A 17,915-nucleotide genomic window follows, 5' to 3' on the forward strand; every position below is an offset into this window, starting at 1 on the left:
AAGCCACTGTACCCAGCTATTTCTAGTAAAATAGAAATATTTATTATAATTTTTATTTGATTTAGGATTTTTCCAGTAATATTCATGAGTATGAATTTTTTTTTTTTTTTTAATTTTTTAGAGATGGAGTCTTGCTCTGTCTCCCAGGCTGGAGTGCAGTGGTGTGATCTTGGCTCACTGCAGCCTCCACCTCCCGAGTTCCAGCGATTCTCCTGCTTCAGTCTCCTGGGTAGCTGAGATTACAGGCACACACCACCATGCCTGGCTAATTTTTGTATTTTTAATAGAGACAGGGTTTCACCAAGTTGGCCAAGCTAGTCTTGAACTCCTGACCTCAGGTGATCTGTCTGCCTTGGCCTCCCAAAGTGCTAGGATTACAGGTGTGAGCCACCGCACCTGGCCATGAGTAAGAATTTCTGTGGTCAAAGTATATGTATGCTGTATGGGTGTTTTATGAGATTTTGGTATAAATGTTATGCTCACTTCATAAATAGAATTTGAAATGTTTCCTCTTTTTTCTGTGCTTAAGGCAGAATCAACAGCAACCAACTCTCTGTTCCTTAAATTTTCACAGAATTATCCTATGAAGTAATTTGGGCCTAGTGCTTCTGTGGATTCAGCTATGGAGAAATGCAGTTCTCTAACAACATCTATTTCTTTTCTTTTTTTTTTGAAACCGAGTTTCGCTCTTGTTGCCCAGGCTGGAGTGCAATGGCACAATCTCGGCTCACCGCAACCTCCACCTCCCAGGTTCAAGCGATTCTCCTGCCTCAGCCTCCCGAGTAGCTGGGATTACAGGCATGTGCCACCATGCCCGGCTAATTTTGTATTTTTAGTAGAGACAGGGTTTCTCCATGTTGGTCAGGCTGGTTTCGAACTCCTGACCTCGGGTGATCTGCCTGCCTCGGCCTCTCAAAGTGCTGGGATTACAGGCGTGAGCCACTGCGCCTGGCCAACAACTATTTCTTCTATGGTAATTGGTCTACTTAGAATTTCTATCTCTGGAATGTTTTGGTAAATTATATTTTCTTGGAATCTTGTCCATTTCATTCAAGTTTTCAAATTTATTACATAGAACTGACTGATCATGCAATTCTTTTAAGTTTTCCTGTATCTATGGTTATTTCCCCTTTATCATTTTGTATTTTGATGTGCTCCTCTTTCTATCTTGAGCCAACCACCCTATTGTTGCCTTTTTCAAATCTCTTGCTTATTAGTATTCCCATTCCCATTTCTATTTTTTATTTTCTTCTTTTATTCTTACGAATTCCTTCTTTTGGCTTTTCTTAGGTTTCCCTTGCTATTTTTTTCTGAATTATTTAATTTACTTTTATTTTGAATTTTTAAAAGCACTGCATTCGTATATCCCACAGGTACTAATATGCACAGCTTTCTCTTTTTTTTTTTTCATTTTTAAGATATTCAGTAATCTCAGTTTTGAGACGGTTAAGAGGATTTCTTAATCGATTTTTTTTTTTTACATTTTGAAAATGTTATACAATTTTGCATTGTTTTATTCTCCACTCCTTTGTATCCTACGACAGTCTCCCGCCCCGTTTCTTCACCTCAGTTCTCTAAAAATCGAAGGTCAAGAGGACGGTTTCTTGCCCTGGAGCCTGCGAGAGGGTGGGCCCTTGCGGTTCTTGCGCGGAAACGGCGATAGGGACACCCAGGGCCTAAGGAGGCTGGGGACAGAGCAGATCCTCCCAGCCCCCAACACCACCCCGGAGTAGATGCAAACCCCCAGGGTCCCAAGGGCCGAGACCACACGCTGCGGGCACGAGCCCGATTGGCAGATTGTAGCCGAGTGGTTTCAACGGTAACGCCCCCACCTGAATGCCTCGCTGGGATTGGCTCATTTCTTGGTTCAGACCTGGACGGTGGCCAGAGGAGGACAAGAGGCTTTCACACCGAACGGAGGTGATGTGGACGGCAATGGAGACGCAGCCGCACTTCAACAAGCGGCGGGACCGAGGGGACATGGCGGCAACCTTTGCAGCGTCAGTGCTGCTGGCGGCTGCGAGAAACTGGTGGCGACACTGCCCTAGCCCGCTGCTGTTGCCAAGGTGACGGGGCATAAAGCCGCGGTGGATCGGTGCGTGGGGGCGCGGGGTGGGTGGTGAAGGGAGAAGGAGGCTCGAGCGGGAAGACAGGACGGCATCCGCTTGTCAGGGGATTCGGCTTCCAGTCACCCTTCCAGAGGGCGTCCTTCTGCTGCCAGGCCTCTGTCTTCCCCCGCCCCCACAAGGCACGAGCTACAGAATGCTTTTCTGTTTTCTCTTTTTCTATAGTAAGGAAACGCTTTCCTTTCTCCCCCGTTTATTCATTTGCTTACTTCTGGTTCCCGTGTCCTTTTAACATGTCCCTCGTCATTCCCTGTTTAAGGACACAAGATGTTCCAGGCTCATCTTGTACTTAGCTCCTGCCTTGGAGTCATACATTTCTCCAAAGAATCCTGGTTCCTTTTTTTGGAGAATGCTATTTTACAGCCGTATCTAGGCTGTAGGTTGCGTTCGTTGCTACTAGGATGCCATTGCTTCTAGACTGTCTCAGCAGACAACGCTAGGAAATTTTATGTATATATATATATATAGAGAGAGAGAGATGCACACACACATGTATTTATGTATATATGTGTGTGTATGTACGTATATATACATATATATTTATATGTGTACACGCACCCTCCCCCACACACATCCATACACGCATCAATCCAGGCACATCTATATCTGTTTTATATCTATCTATCTATCTATCTACATGTATGTTTAAAAAACAGCTGAGTTCATACTGTTACCTCAGTTCCAGTTCAGCATCTCACGGTTCAGTCAGATCTGCCCTTTCTATAATTGTAACTGTTTTCTGAGAGTGAGAAAGCTGGCTCTCCTTATCCACAAGATATCAAGATATTCACTACTTTGCTGAATCGTGTGCAAAAAGTAGATTCAAAATTGCTAACCGATACCACTGTGAAAAAACAGACCAACTAGCCAGAGTTCAATATTGGTTTACAGTTATGTTTGTCGTTAGTTTCTGTAATTAAAACTGTATTATACAGGTTATGAAGGCAGTCATAGAGGTTTTATGACTATAGAGGTTACAAAGTCTCTAATTAAGATGTGGAACTAGTGTGTGAATAATATAAAAAGACAAGTAGAATAGAATAGAAAATCCAGAAATAACCCCAAGTGCACATAGAAAGTTAAAGATAAAGGTGCTATTACATATCTTGGAGCAGAGTTGGGCTTTGTAATACATGGAGCTGGGCCAACTGGTTGGCCATTTGGAAAAAGATAAAATTAGATCTACACCTTATAGCATAACAAAAATAAAGTCTAAATGGATCAGGGATCTAAATGTGAAAAATAAAACAATACAAGTACTAAAAGAAAAAGGCTTTCTAACTATGACTCAAAAACCCATAAGCAATAAAATAAAAAGTTGATAAATTTGACCACATAAAACAAATAGCATGGCAAATACATCATAAAGTCAAAAGAAAACTGAAAAAAAACTGGATTTGGAGAAAATATCTGTAGCACGTATCACGGGTAAAGGATGAAGATCTTTCATATTTAAATTTGAATTTTAAAACTTTTCCAAATCAGTTTTCTCTGTTTACATTAAGCAGTGGCAAAGTGACTTTATCTTTTACATCAGAATATGTCAAAAAAGTAGCAAGTTATACTGCTTTTAAAGATAAGAGTCATCCGTTTAAAAATACTTACTGTATCATGTGTCTTAGGGCCCCAGAAGTAAACCCTAACACAGGAATTCCTGTGCAAATAATTAGAAAGTTTCCAGGAAAAAATTGCAGGGGAATAGAGAAATAGAATAGAAAGGGAAGGAAGGCCAGTGAGCCAGCTGCTCTAAGCCTGTTCCCCTGGAGGTGGCTCACTGCTGCTTAACTCTAAGTCAGTGTGCATAGTCAATCCTTGCAGTTGTCCTTGCCAGAGAACCAGCAAGCTGGTGTGTTTATGTCTCTACCGCGTCGTTAGTTAAGGTCTGCCCTCAGGGAGACCTAACTTCCCAGATACTTGGGGTTTTATAAAAATATAAAACTTTATGCTTAAGACTTAGTATAAAGTTGTCCATTCAGAACCTTCTTTTTAACTATTATCCCTGTACGCAGGGAGTTTTTGTTTCAAATTAAAGAAAAACTGGGGTTGCAGATATGGTTTATAGGGCTGTATCTCAACAGATTGACAAACTGAAGCTTTCTTTCTGGGTAGACTAGGATGCATGCCTTTTCTGTTCACTGTTGTCAAGTTTAAATGCAGTGTGCAACATGAAAACTGCAGTGATGTGTTATTAGTTGGGAATCTTTGTCATTTGGGATATCTACATGCTATCTGTTTTCAAAGCTCACTGCTGTATTAGCTATGAAGTAAAGCTTGTTTTAACAAAGCGATAGGCTTCATTAAGATGAAGGCTGTATATAAGTCATGGTTTCCTACTGGAAAGATAATTATCTTTAAAGTGAATGATAACCAGTGAATACATATCGGAACAACTTGCTCTGGAGATGTAAATGCAGAGCTTATTCCCTGTTTATACATCTTAAACACAGAATAATAATGTAGGAAATGTCTATTTTGATTTTTCCTAGGACATTTTTTTAGCCAGTGATATTTAGGATATGGGAGGGAAAATAGCCTAATGAAGCAAGTTGCTACACATGAATATCTAGAGGTGATACTAAGACTTTTGAAAAATAGACTTTATTTTATTTTTAAAATGGTTTTAGGTTTCCAGAAAAAAAGTTACAGGTTTACAGAGAAGATAGTACAAAGAGTTCCCATATACCTTGCACCCTATTATTCCTGTTATTAACATTTTATGTTAGTATGGTAAATTTGTGGTGTGATTATATTATGGTTATTATGATACCATTTTTTTCTTTTTTCTTTTTTTTTTTTTTGAGGCGGAGTCTTACTCTGTCACCCAGGCTGGAGTGCAGTGGCATGATCTCAGCTCACTGCAACCTCCACCTCCCGGGTTCAAGTGATCCTCCTGCCTCAGCCTCCCGAGCACCTGGGACTACAGGCGCACACCACCATGCCCAGCTAATTTTTGTATTTTTAGTAGACAGTGTTTCACCATATTGGCCAGGCTGGTCCCGAACTCCCGACCTCATGATCCACCTGCCTTGGCCTCCCAAAGTGTTGGGATTACAGGCGTGAGCCACTGCACCCGGCCAGTATGATACAATTAATGAACCAACATTGATGTGTCATTATGAACTAAGGTCCACAATTTATTCAAGTTTTCTTAGTTTTTATGTAAAGTGCTTTTTCTGTTCCAGAATCTTATCCAGGATACCACATTGCATTTTGCTGTCATGTCTCTTTAGACCCCTCTAGGCTGTGACAGTTTCTCAGATTTTTCATATTTTTGGTGACCTTGACAGTTTGGAGGAGGAGTATTCAGGTATTTTGTAGGATATCCTTCTGTTAGAATTGACTGATGTTTTCCTCTGAATTAGACTTGAATTTGGGGCTTTGAGAAGGAAGCGTGATTCTCTTTTTTTTTTTTTTTTTGAGACGGAGTTTCGCTCTTGTTGCCTAGGCTGAAGTACAATGGCGCAATCTTGGCTCACTGCAACCTCTGCCTCGCGGTTTCAAGCAATTCTCCTGCCTCAGCCTCCCGAGTAGCTGGGACTACAGGCATGCACCACCATGCCTGGCTATTTTTGTATTTTTAGTATGGGGTTTCTCCATGTTGGTCAGGCTGGTCTCAAACTCCCGACCTCAGGTGATCCGCCTGCCTCGGCCTCCCAAAGCACTGGGATTACAGGCATGAGGCACCACACCCAGCCTAAAGTGTGATTCTCATCACATCAGATTGAGAGTTATGATGGTTGCTGTTGACCTTAATTACGTGGCTGAGGTAGTATTTGAAAGGGTTCTGTGCTAGAAAGTTACTCTTCTACCCTCCTTCCACACTGTACTATTAGGAAGGAGATCACAATGTCCAACTCACACTCAAGTGAAACATTTTTTTCTAACTTTTCAAAAGGAGCAGTTTGTTTTGGATGAAGCAGATAAAAATGTTGAACCAAGGAATTAAGGATCAAATCCATGAGATTTACTAGAAATTAAATACAAGTACTCATGTGTGCACATGAGTTTTCTCCAGCTGGCAGGTTGGATTCATTGTTACAATATAGCTGTGAAGTGCTGTGTTGTCCTTGCCCCCTGCTCAAAGCAATTGTTTCCCACAATCTCTGTCTCACTCAGTTCTATAGTAAGACATGGACGCTTGGTCTCAAACATTATTTCTCTAAATATTGTTATGAAACTATTATATCTGCTTAATTGATTTGTCAACATAATTACTCATTGTCTTTTTTTTTTCAGAGTCTCACTTCATCACCATTATGGAGTGCAGTGGCACTATCTGAGATCACTGCAATCTCCGTCTCTCGGATTCAAGCGATTCTCATGCCTCAGCCTCCCGAGTAGTAGCTGGGAGTACAGGCATCTGCCACCATGCCCAGCTAATTTTTGTATTTTTGGTAGAGACCTGGTTTCGGCTTGTTGGCCAGGCTGGTCTCAAATTTCTGACCTCAAGTGATCCGCCTGCCTCGGCCTTCCAAAGTGCTGGGATTACAGGCGTGAACCACTGAGCCTGGTCAGTTATTGGCTCTTTTTAAAGATTGTGTTGCTTTCTGCCTCAATATGTTGGAAGTTACCAAGAAGTTCATGACAGATCTATTTCAAATTCCGGTGAATAAGGAAGAATTGGCCCTTGAAAGAATCAATGTTTTACAATAATTTTGAAAGAGGGTAATGTTTTTCTAATTGATATACATAAAAACCGTAGCCATGGATTTAAAATTTACCTTCTTGTTTAAGCTCTGTACTAAAATTGCAGAAACTAGTATCATGTCTTAGGATTTGTAATAAAGCTGTCAGAGAAAACCCAAGAAAAAAAAACAGCTGTACCAGATAGAAAAACTGAGTTGAACCTTTTTTTTTCTCTTTTTTTAGATGGAGTGTCACTGTCATCCAGGCTGGAGTGTAGTGGCGCAATCTCAGCTCACTGCAGTCTCCACCTCCTGGGTTCAAGTGATTCTCCTGCCTCAGCCTCCCGAGTAGCTGGGATCACAGGTGCCCACCACCGTGCCTGGCTAGTTTTTTGTATTTTTAGTAGAGACAGGGTTTCACCATATTGGCCAGGCTGGTTTTGAACTCCTCACCTCAGCTGATCTGCCCGCCTCGGCCTCCTGAAGTGCTGGGATTACAGGTGTGAGCCATTGTGCCTGGCCTGAGTTGAACCTCTTTTTTAACAACAGGGTACTTTGTTCTAAGATTTGGTACAGTAATATCTATATATAGGCAGAATTAGTAAAATCAATGAATAACTATTCTCTTCCAGTGGTAGGGATGAGGTGTAGAAAGCAAATGGCTTTTTATTCCAACTCTGACATGAATTAACATTTTCCTCTTGGAAATACTATAAGGAAGGAAATTGTATGCTCTTTATGACGAGAGCCTGACCAGTCAGATTGTTCCTCGTAGAACACAGAGTGAAAGGTATCCGGGCTTCTAAGAAACAGCATATGCCAGTTTCTGGTGTGATAAGAGCTTCTCTTCCCTAGTATTGCTAATTAAGATGCTATTAATAATCTGATTATAGTTGAGCCTTGAACGACATGATTAGGGGCACCAACCCGCATACAGTCGAAAATCTGCGTATAATTTTTGACTCCCAAAAAACTTTACTACTAACAGCTTAATGTTGACCAGAAGCCCTACTAATAACAGTCGATTAAACACATATTTTATATGTTATACCTATGATATACTGTATTCTTACAGTAAAGGAAACTAGAGAAAAGAAAATGTTATTAAGAAAATCGTAAGGAAGAGAAAATACATTTACTATGCATTAGGTGGAAGTGGATCACCGTAAAGGTCTTTATCTTCCTCATGTTCATGTCAAGTAGGCTAAGGAGGAGGAGGGAGTGGAGGGGTTGGTCTTGCTGTCTAAAGGGTGGCAGAGGCAGAAGAGAAGCCACTTATAAGTGGTCCTGCCCAGTTCAGACCCATTTCCTTCAAGGGTCCACTGTATTTTCTTAGTAAACTGAGGCAGGATCTAGTTACATTGTAGCTGTGAAGTGCTGCATTGTCTTTGCCCCCTGCTCAAAATAAAACTGTTACCTTTCAAGCCCTGTCTGCCATGGTGCTCTAGCAGCGGGGATGTTTGGTCTCATACATATTTACCAATTTAAGTACTGACTTAACAAATGACTCTTGAGAATTAGGGGTTGGTGGTGTTTTGCAGGTAGCGACAGAAGGAAGAAAACATTATCAGGAGGGAATTCAGATAAAGGACAAACCATATTTTGACTGCTACTGACTTGTTGGTAAGTATTCCAGTTCCTTATTTAATGGCAGTATCTGTCTAGCAAAAGTTGGTTTAGGGGGAAAGTTTATAGTAGACTTTGCCAGCTGAAGTTATAGGGGGATAAAGGTCACACTCCACAGTGAACTATGCTGTTATATATAGTTCATTACTCTTGTGTGGCCTAGAGAGTGTGCAGCAGTTGCTTTTTGAAACATAATTTAAATATATGCTATGATATCTGAGGTTCTTGTTGACCAGAAGGAGTCAGGAGTGACAGATAACATGTGACTATTGAAATGCGCTTAATGCAACTTTTTTTTTTTTTTTTTTTTTTTGAGATGGAGTTTGGCTCTTGTTACCCAGGCTAGAGTGCAGTGGCGCAATCCCGACTCACTGCAACCTCCGTCTCCTGGGTTCAAATGATTCTCCTGCCTCAGCCTCCCGAGAGGCTGGGATTACAGGTGCCCACCACCACTCCCGGCTAATTTTTGTATTTTTAGTAGAGACAGGGTTTCACCATATTGGCCAGGCCATTCTCGAACTCCTGACCTCAAGTGATCCACCCGCCTTGGCCTCCCAAAGTGCTGGGATTACAGGCGTCAGCCACCGTGCCCAGCCTATTTCATTTAATTTTAATTAATTTAAATTTAAATAGCCATATGTAGCTAGTGACTATTTATTGGACAGCGTAGTCCTAAACAACAGTGAACATTTCAGAGCTGACATCTGTAGTTAATTCTGAAAGTGTATCAAATGGATTCATAACTGTTGCTTTTGTTTTGTGCCTGGTGTTTACATCTGTCCCAGGCTGACTTGACACCCACTCTTGGCTGGCCCATTTGGTAGGGGCTTTAATTTTACTACCCTAAACCCAATACTTTCATCTGCTTTGTAAGTAGTAATGTTCATTTCTCAGCCAGATAAGCCTTTACTCCTTTTGTACTAACTACAAAGTAAATCTTTTCTTTTTCTGTAGATATTTTGATCAGTATCTTGTATTCCATTTAGAAGCACTCTACATATAATTCTGGCAAATAAACAGCCACCGATGATTAGCTAGTAGCTCAGATTGTTCAGTAGTTCATGTAGTACTTGCTGAATAATATTCTGATTCATGCTTTTTCTTTTGTTCAGAACTGGCAGTAGGGGTCAACTTGGGAAGACAGCTGTGACCACAAATATTAAAGAAGACAAAAGGATTCTTTGTGACACTGAGACCTTCTGCAGTGCTATAGTGGGGGAAATGCCAGTGTACACAGCTGGCCTCATTTAATTCTTGGGATGAGATAGTTTGGGATGCGGTGCTTGCTGCTGCTGAGCAGGCGATCACAACGCCTACTGTGTTTCTTTCTTTGAGAATATTTGAATCTTGCCTGAATACTCAAAACAGATGAGAGACGCAGGTTTTGATAGCATAGATTTACGCTATCATTAGTCATGAGCTCCTGGGAGGAAAGTAATTGGTTTTATCCTCTTCAGAGTTAGACCCTGTGGTTGGGTATGAAAGATGAGTGTCTGTAAAAATCTTTCTTAGAAATGTTACTTCCTCAAGAATCTGTCTCAAAAGAAAAAAAAGAAATTTATTTCCTAGTTCTGTAAAAATCGGTATATTAAGTGTTCTCTATCACTTAATAATATACTTATTTTATTATTAAGTGGACTTAAAGATATGCAGTGTATAAAATCAGCTAATTATGTTAAACCATGGTATCTCCCTTTATTGTGTTAGGCTGAATAGAACAAACTTTAAAATAATTTTTTTAAAGCAAATATTTGAATTCATTTTGTTTGGTATTATGTTTTTATTCAGAAAAGCATTTTATTAGTGCTAGGTGTGAACCTGAGCCTTTTGCTAAATACCAGCAGCAATCATGTCCTAGAGTTAAATCCCAGAAAAATTGCCATATTGTATATTAAAGGTTCAATAAATTACAATAAAGTATTTTTTCTTTAAAGTGATTTGGTCCTTATTCCTTAAAAATCATACTTTTTGCCGTAACTCCATATTTTCAAAGGAAGAAGATGAAATGAAATAGTACTCTATAGTAAATATTTTATTCCAGTTACAAAATTACACAGAAATGTGGCTTTTTATAAAAAGGTTTAATAGTTCCAAATTGGGCTGGGTGTGTTGGCTCACAGACTGGGCATGATGGCTCATGCCTGTAATCCCAGCACTTTGGGTGGCCCAGGCGGGCAGATCACCTGAGGTCAGGAGTTCGAGACACCAGCCTGACCAAAATGGTGAAACCCTGTCTCTACTAAAAATACAAAATTAGCCGGGCATGGTGGTGCGTGCCTGTAATCCCAGCTACTCGGGAGGCTGAGGCAGGAGAATTGCTTGAACCTGGGAGGCGGAGGTTGCAGAGAGCTGCGATCATGGCACTGCATTCCAACCTGGATGACAGAGCGAGACTCTGTCTCAAACAACAACAACAAAAGTTCCAAGTTAGCTGCTGCTAATATTTGTGCTGCTTGGCAGTAGCACAAAGACTGATCAATGAGGGTGTTCATCAGCACCATCTGCCAAGCATTATCTGCTTCTTATGAGAAAAAGGAAGCATTTGAACATAAGACTTCTCCCTCTTCTGGTGTGGCAAAAATTTTCTGGTACATGCAAAGTAGTTACATAACAGCAAAGTTTTCTTTGTTAATGGACTAATATTAATCAGTAAAGTTTTTTTTTCCATAACAATAACACGGAGTAGATATAATGGGTCCTATAACAGAAAAATTGACATTGAACGTGACCTTTTTTTTTAAAACAATAGACTTTATTATTTAGAGCCATTTTAGGTCAACAGAAAAACTGAGCAGAAAGTACAAAGAATTCCCATACACTCCCTGTTCTCACACATGCACAGTCTCCCGCACTTCTACATCCCACACCAGAATGGTACATGGGTTACAATCACTGAACCTCTATTGACACGTCATTATCACTCAAAGTCATAGTTTACATTAGGATTCATTCTTGGTATTGTACATTCTATGGATTTAGAGAAATTTATGATGACATATGTCCACCATTATAGCATCATATGGAGTATTTTGACTGCCCTGAAAATCCTCTGCTCTACCGATTCATCCCTCCCCGCAACCCCTGGCAACCACTGATTTTTTCTTTTCTTTCTTTTTTTTTTTTTTTTCAAGATGGAGTCTTGCTCCGCCGCCCAGGCCGGAGTGCAGTGGTGTGATCTTGGCTCACTGCAACCTCTGCCTCCCGGGTTCAAGCGATTCTTCTGCCTCAGCCTCCCAAGTAGCAGGGACTACAGGCGCCCACCACCATGCCCAGCTAATTTTTGTATTTTTTAGTAAAGACGGGGTTTAGTAAAGACCATGTTAGCCAGGATGGTCTCGATCTCCTGACCTCGTGATCCATCCGCCTCGGCCTCCCAAAGTGCTGGGATTACAGGCATGAGCCACCGCACCCAGCCGACCACTGATCTTTCTACTGTCTCTATGGTTTCCCCTTTTCCAGAATGTCATACAATTGGAATCCTACAGTATATAGCCTTTTCAGATTGGCATCTTTCACTTATATTGCTTAAGCTTCCTCCATGTCTTTTCATAACTTCATAGCTCATTTCTTTTTAACATTGAATAATATTGCATTGCTTGAATGTACTACAGTTTATCTATTTGCCTACTGAAAGACATCTATGTTGCTTCCAAGCTTTGGCAATTATGAATAAAGCGGCTATAAACATCAACGCACAGGTTTTTGTGCAGACATAAGTTTTCAGCTCCTTTGGGTAAATACCAAGGAGAGTGATGGCTGGATCATACGGTAAGAGTATGCTTCGTTTTGTAAGAAACTGCCGAACTGTCCTCCAGCTTGGCTGTGCTATTATATTCCCACCAGCAGCGGATGAGAGTCCTGTTGCTGCACACCTCTCCAGCATTTGGTGTTGTCATGTTTTGATGACAGACATCAGATTCTTATTTTTTCCCACTCAAATTATCTCAAATTATTTATCAAGGGCCAGGCGTGGTGGCTCACGCCTGTAATCCCAACACTTTGGGAGGCTGAGGCGGGCAGATCACTTGAGGTCAGCAGTTCAAGACCAGCCTGGCTAACATGGTGAAACCCTATCTCTACTAAAAATAAAAAAATTAGCCAGGTGTGGTGGCTCACGCCTGTAGTCTCAGCTACTTGGGAGGCTGAGGAAGGAGAATTGCTTGAACTGGGGAGGCAGGGGTTGCAGTGAGCCGAGATTGCACCACTGTACTCCAGCCTAGGCTACAGAGCGAGACTCTGTCTCAAAAAAAAAAAAAAAATCAAGTTTTGTCTTGACCACAGTTTATAATTTGTTAAAAGAACTTGTCTGACGTGCAATGAGTTCTACCAAATAGTATTGCCTAGAAAATAATATGTTAATGAATTTCGGGAAAGAGCCCCTGTCCTTTCTCAGTCCCAGTATTGATGCTTGCCATTTTCTTCACCATGAAACTGCTGCTGTGGCAAGGTAAATGCTAGACTCCTTGGAAGTATCATATCAATTAAAAGTTATCACTGCCTTCAGTAAATAAATGTGCAAAAGGAGAGCCAATGAATAAGCTGCGGGAAAGGGCATCTACCCTGATGTCCATTCCCTACAAAGTGTAGGAGACAGGTGGGGAGAGCTGCATAAAGATGAGACAAAAAATCGAAACAGGCCAGGCATGGTGGCTCTTGCCTGTCATCCCAGCACTTTGGGAGGCCAAGGCGGGCAGATCACCTGAGGTCGGGAGTTTGAGACCAGCCTGACCAACATGGAGAAACCCCATCTCTACTAAAAATAAAAAATTAGTCGGCTGTGGTGGTGGGTGCCTGTAATCCCAGCTACTCGGGAGGCTGAGGCAGGAGAATCATTTGAACCCGGGAGGCGGAGGCTGCGGTGAGCCAAGATTGTGCCGTTGCACTCCAGCCTGGGCAACAAGAACGAAACTCTGCCTCAAAAAAAAAAAAAAAAAAAAAAAAAAAAAAAAAAAAAAAAATCAAGATTAAACAAAACCAGCAAACAAACCCTAACATGCTGTATTAGGAAAAAGTATAACTACCTAATTTACTAAGTAGCCTTTACAGCCCTGTGTCTTAGTGTGTTCGGGCTACTGTAACAGATGACCATAGACTGGATGGCTTACAAACAATAGATACTTATTCTCACAGTTCTGGAGGCTGAGAAGTCTAGGATCAAGTCACTAGCAGACTTGGTGTCTGGTGAGGACCCACTTCCTGGTTCATAGATGGCCACCTTCTTCCTGTGTTCTCGCATAATGAAAGGGACAAGGGAGCTCTCCAGGGTCTCTTTTATAAGGGCACTAATCACATTCATTAGGGTACAACCCTCATGACCTAATCATCCCCCCAAAGTCCCACCTCCTAATAACCCTCACACTGAGGGTTAGAATTTTAACATTTGAATTCGGTGGGTCAGAGGAAACAAACATTCAGGCTATAGCATTCCACCCCTGGCCACAGCAATTTCATGTCTTTCTCACATGCAAAATATATTAATTACATCCTAACAGCCCCCAAAATCTTAACTCATTCCATAGTATGGTCTTAAAATCAACTCTATAGTCTAAAATCTAAAGTCCTATCTAAATATCTAGATCAGATATGGGAGAGACTCAAAGTACAATTCACGCTGGGGCAAATTGTTTTCTAGCTGTGAACCTGTAAAACCAAACAAGCTGTGTGCTTCCAAACTACAATAATAGGACAGGCATAGGATGGACATCTCCATTCCAAAAGAGAGAAATAGGAAAGAGGAAAGTTGTAACAGGCCTCAAGGATGTCCAAACTGTAAGACAAACTCTATGAAATTTTAGGCTCAAGAATAATTCTCTTTGGCTTGATGCTCTGCCCTCCAGGTCCACTGGGGAGAAGGTCTTGCCGTTCAGTCCCACTGAGGTGGCGGTTCTGCCCTCACAACTCTACTTGGCAGGGATTGTGTCCCCCGACCACTAGGTAGCTCACACAGGTTTGGACAGAGTCAATCTGGCCTATTAAAAGCAAGCCAATGATCCCCCTTTTGAGACCAAGAAGGCAGCTCTGATGGTCCCTGAATTGCCTTTGGGACCATTCTTCCCTTGTCTTGAAGAATAGTGCACATTCCTAGCCAAGTGGTCCCATTTGGCTATCCAAGATGTCTGACAGCCTTCCTTTGTTACTTCCCATCTCCTTCCCCTCCACACACTCTTCTTAGGTGTCAGTTCAACTGCTAGTTTTTCTCTTGGCGTGACTAATTAAATTCATGATTCACATCCATTCTAATTTCCCTCTCAAACGGTTGCTTGGCAATACTCTGAGCATTCTCATTTTTTGCAATATGGATAGCTGGGAATTTTTCAACTGTTTAAATTCTGCTTGCTTTTTGCTTAAAAATTCTGTCTTTAAGTCATTTCTCTCTTCTGGCATTTTACTATAAGCAGTCAGGAGGAGCCAGGCCACGCCTTCAACACTTTGCTTAGAGATTTCCTCAGCCAAATATCCAATTTCATTGCTCTCAAGTTCTACATTCTGCAAAACAGTAGAACATGAACCCAACTCAGCCCAGTTCTTTGCCACTTTATACTACAGACCACCTTTCCTCAAGTTTCCAGTAACATGTTTCTCATGTCCATTTGATACCTCACCAGAGTGACCTGTACGTCCATATTTCTACCAAAAATCTGTTCATGTTTATCTAGTGCATTAGCCCGTTCTCACTTTCCTGTAAATAACTACTGAGACTGGGTAGTTAATAAAGAAAAGAGATTTAATTGACTCACAGTTCTGCAGGTTGTACAGGCCTCAGGAAACTTACAATCATGGTGGAAGGGGGAGGGGAAGCAAGAACATCTTCACATGGCAACAGGAGAGACAGTGAAGGGGGAAGTGCCACATACTTTTAAACCATCAGATCTCATGAGAACTCACTCACTATCACAAGAACGGCAAGGGGGAAACTACCCTATGATCCAACCACCTCCCACCGGGTCCTTCCCCCACCATTGGAAATTACAATTAAACAAGAGATTTGGATGGGGACACGGAGCCAAACCATATCACCTAGGTATCTATAAGAAGATGGAGGCCATCTCTCAGAGACCTCAGCAGACACCTTGCAACTGAGCAATAGCACCACCAATAGCACCGGCCAGAGATCTTCTTATTACAGCCCTTTCCCTGCCAGCACCAGCAGGGGCCAAAGCAGCCCCTTCGGCAGCCCTTTCCACAACTTTAGCATGGTCAACAGCCTCATCTACTCCCGAGAGGGCTCCGAGGTGTAGAGCAGACTCTCAGACTGGAGTATGCACACCTGAGACGTGGACACATGCTGATTAGAATGCAGATTCCAAGTCAGTAGTTCTGGAGTAGGACGTGAGTTCTGGGTTTCTGTCGAGTTCCTAGGTGATCTCGTGGTCCTTTGACCACGCTTGGAGTAACAAGGGTGTAGTAGATTACTCTTGCTACAACCCAGCGAGCTTTTACAGGTTTCTCTGCATGTGGGACTCTCCAGAGAGAAATCCGTTTCACTGTCTTCTGTGATAGGTAGCCTGTGAGCCCCGTGAGGGTGGGGACCATGTCTATTTTGTTTATCACTGTATGCCAGGATTGCAAGCTCAAGTGTGTACAGACGGCTAAAAAACATAAGCCAACGAAGTTACTGGGTGAGAAAACTAACATCATCTGGCAACTGAAGCAGTAGAAGGTAGTTGGGACTGACTAGCGGAAGCCTGCTGGGAACAGCTGGTTCTTTCTCTCCCCTGGCAACATTCTGATTTTTTCTTTTTTTTTTTTGACAGTCTCGCTCTGTCGCCCAGGCTGGAGTGCAATGGCGCTGCAACCTCCGCCTCCTGGGTTCAAGCAATTCTCCTGCCTCAGTCTTCCGAGTAGCTGGGATTACAGGTGCCTGCCACCACACCCAGCTAATGTTTTGTATTTTTAGTAGAGATAGGGTTTCGCTTTGTTGGCCAGGCTGGTCTCAAACTCTTGAGCTCAGGTGATCCACCCGCCTCGGCCTCCCAAAGTGTTGGGATTACAGGCGTGAGCCACTGCGCCCAACCAGCATTCTGATTTTTATAGAAGAGCTAGATATCTGAATTTTTATAGGAAACCTCCAACTTTGTGTTATTTACCTCTAAAGATTTTTTTGTTGTTGTTATCATACTGTCCTAGGCAACACCACAAATCCTTGAGCTATGCATAGGCAGCTCACAAATCACGTCTGTTTGGTACATGGTATATTCTAATGGCAATAAAATGGCACAAGCAAAAAAAAAAAAAAAAAAAAGAAGATGGAGGCCGTCTCTCCAACAAGCCTCGCTTCCTTTTGAGCCCTCACCAGAATCACCTTTCCCAGTCACTTAATGGCAATATCAGCTTTTTCTTTTCCTTGTATTTTTTTGTTTTGTAAACAATATAGTTGCATACAAATATAAAGTTATGTACCTCCAAAGGTGTGACTACAGCAAAGTATCTTAAAATGTTTTAACAATGTACAAATACATTCATTAAATAATTAATTTTATGAATTATGAATAATTAATTTTATGAATGAGTTGTGATAAATAATCAGTTGTGAGAAAAACTCTGCCAGCTGAACTGAAGGGGAAGGAGATGAGAAGAAACGAAGGAAGGCTGTCAGGCTTCTTGGATTTTATAGGATGGGACCATAGCACTATTTGGCTAAGAATGTGCACCACTCTTCAAGACAAGGGAAGAATGGTTTCAAAGACTCCAACAGAGTTTATAGTACCTATAATACAATCTGCAGGTGCCTACAGTGATTTATAGGTTGGTTTAATTTGAAATTATATGTATTTCTTCGTGTAAAAGAAGTCATTGGCCGGGCTCAGTGGCTCATGCCTGTAATCCCAGCACTTTGGGAGGCTGAGGTGGGTGGATCACAAGGTCAGGAGTTCGAGACCAGCCTGGCCAATATGGTGAAACCTCATCTCTACTAAAAATACAAAAATTAGCCAAGCATGGTGGTGCATGCCTGAAGTCCCAGCTACTCGGGTGGCTGAGGCAGAAGAATTGCTTGAACCCGGGAAGCAGAGGTTGTAGTGAGCCGAGATCGCACCACTGCACTCCAGCCTGGACAACAGAGCGAGACTCCTTCTCAAAAAAAAAAAAAAAGTCATTAATGATTTACAATGTCCCCATTATAGCAAGAAAAAAATATATGCATAAAATAAAATGTATTTTAGACCTTTATTAGGTCAAGTATTTAATGATTATTCTCACTATAACATAAGAATAATACTCTGTTAGTGGTAAAAGATTTCATTAGACCAAGGACCACTGAAGAGCTTCCACAAGTTCCAAGAAGTAAAATCTTGCTATCCAGTCCATAAAATAAATAGAAGAGCAGAAATCTCTGAGTTTCCCTTATATTATGAAGATTCTGTTTATATTAATTTGGCCTTAAGAAAAAGACTTGTTACAAATAAAAACAAATAAAATTTTAGAAACTAGTTAACACCACTGGCCTGAATTTGGTTTTTACTGGCTTGCAAATCTCTAGGATGAGAAATTTCCCATGAAGTACATATTAAGTTGTAAAATTTACAATTATTTCTAAGTT

General features: G+C 41.4%; 1 long non-coding RNA gene and 2 other non-coding genes across 3 annotated transcripts; all 3 read left to right on the forward strand.

Moving 5' to 3' along the window:
- Positions 1–1,906: 1,906 nt before the first annotated feature.
- Positions 1,907–10,310, forward strand: LOC101176573. Its single transcript, XR_179032.2, has 4 exons — positions 1,907–2,066; positions 6,363–6,791; positions 8,293–8,374; positions 9,490–10,310. It is a non-coding gene; the product is annotated as an uncharacterized LOC101176573 (long non-coding RNA).
- On the forward strand, positions 6,846–7,012 carry LOC115837448. The gene has a single exon (XR_004032488.1). It is a non-coding gene; the product is annotated as a small nucleolar RNA SNORA81 (small nucleolar RNA).
- LOC115837405 lies at positions 8,095–8,225 on the forward strand. Its single transcript, XR_004032448.1, has one exon. It is a non-coding gene; the product is annotated as a small nucleolar RNA SNORA63 (small nucleolar RNA).
- Positions 10,311–17,915: the final 7,605 nt, after the last annotated feature.

Source organism: Nomascus leucogenys, chromosome 11, assembly GCF_006542625.1.
Source record: "Nomascus leucogenys isolate Asia chromosome 11, Asia_NLE_v1, whole genome shotgun sequence".
In the NCBI taxonomy this organism is placed as follows: domain Eukaryota; kingdom Metazoa; phylum Chordata; class Mammalia; order Primates; family Hylobatidae; genus Nomascus; species Nomascus leucogenys.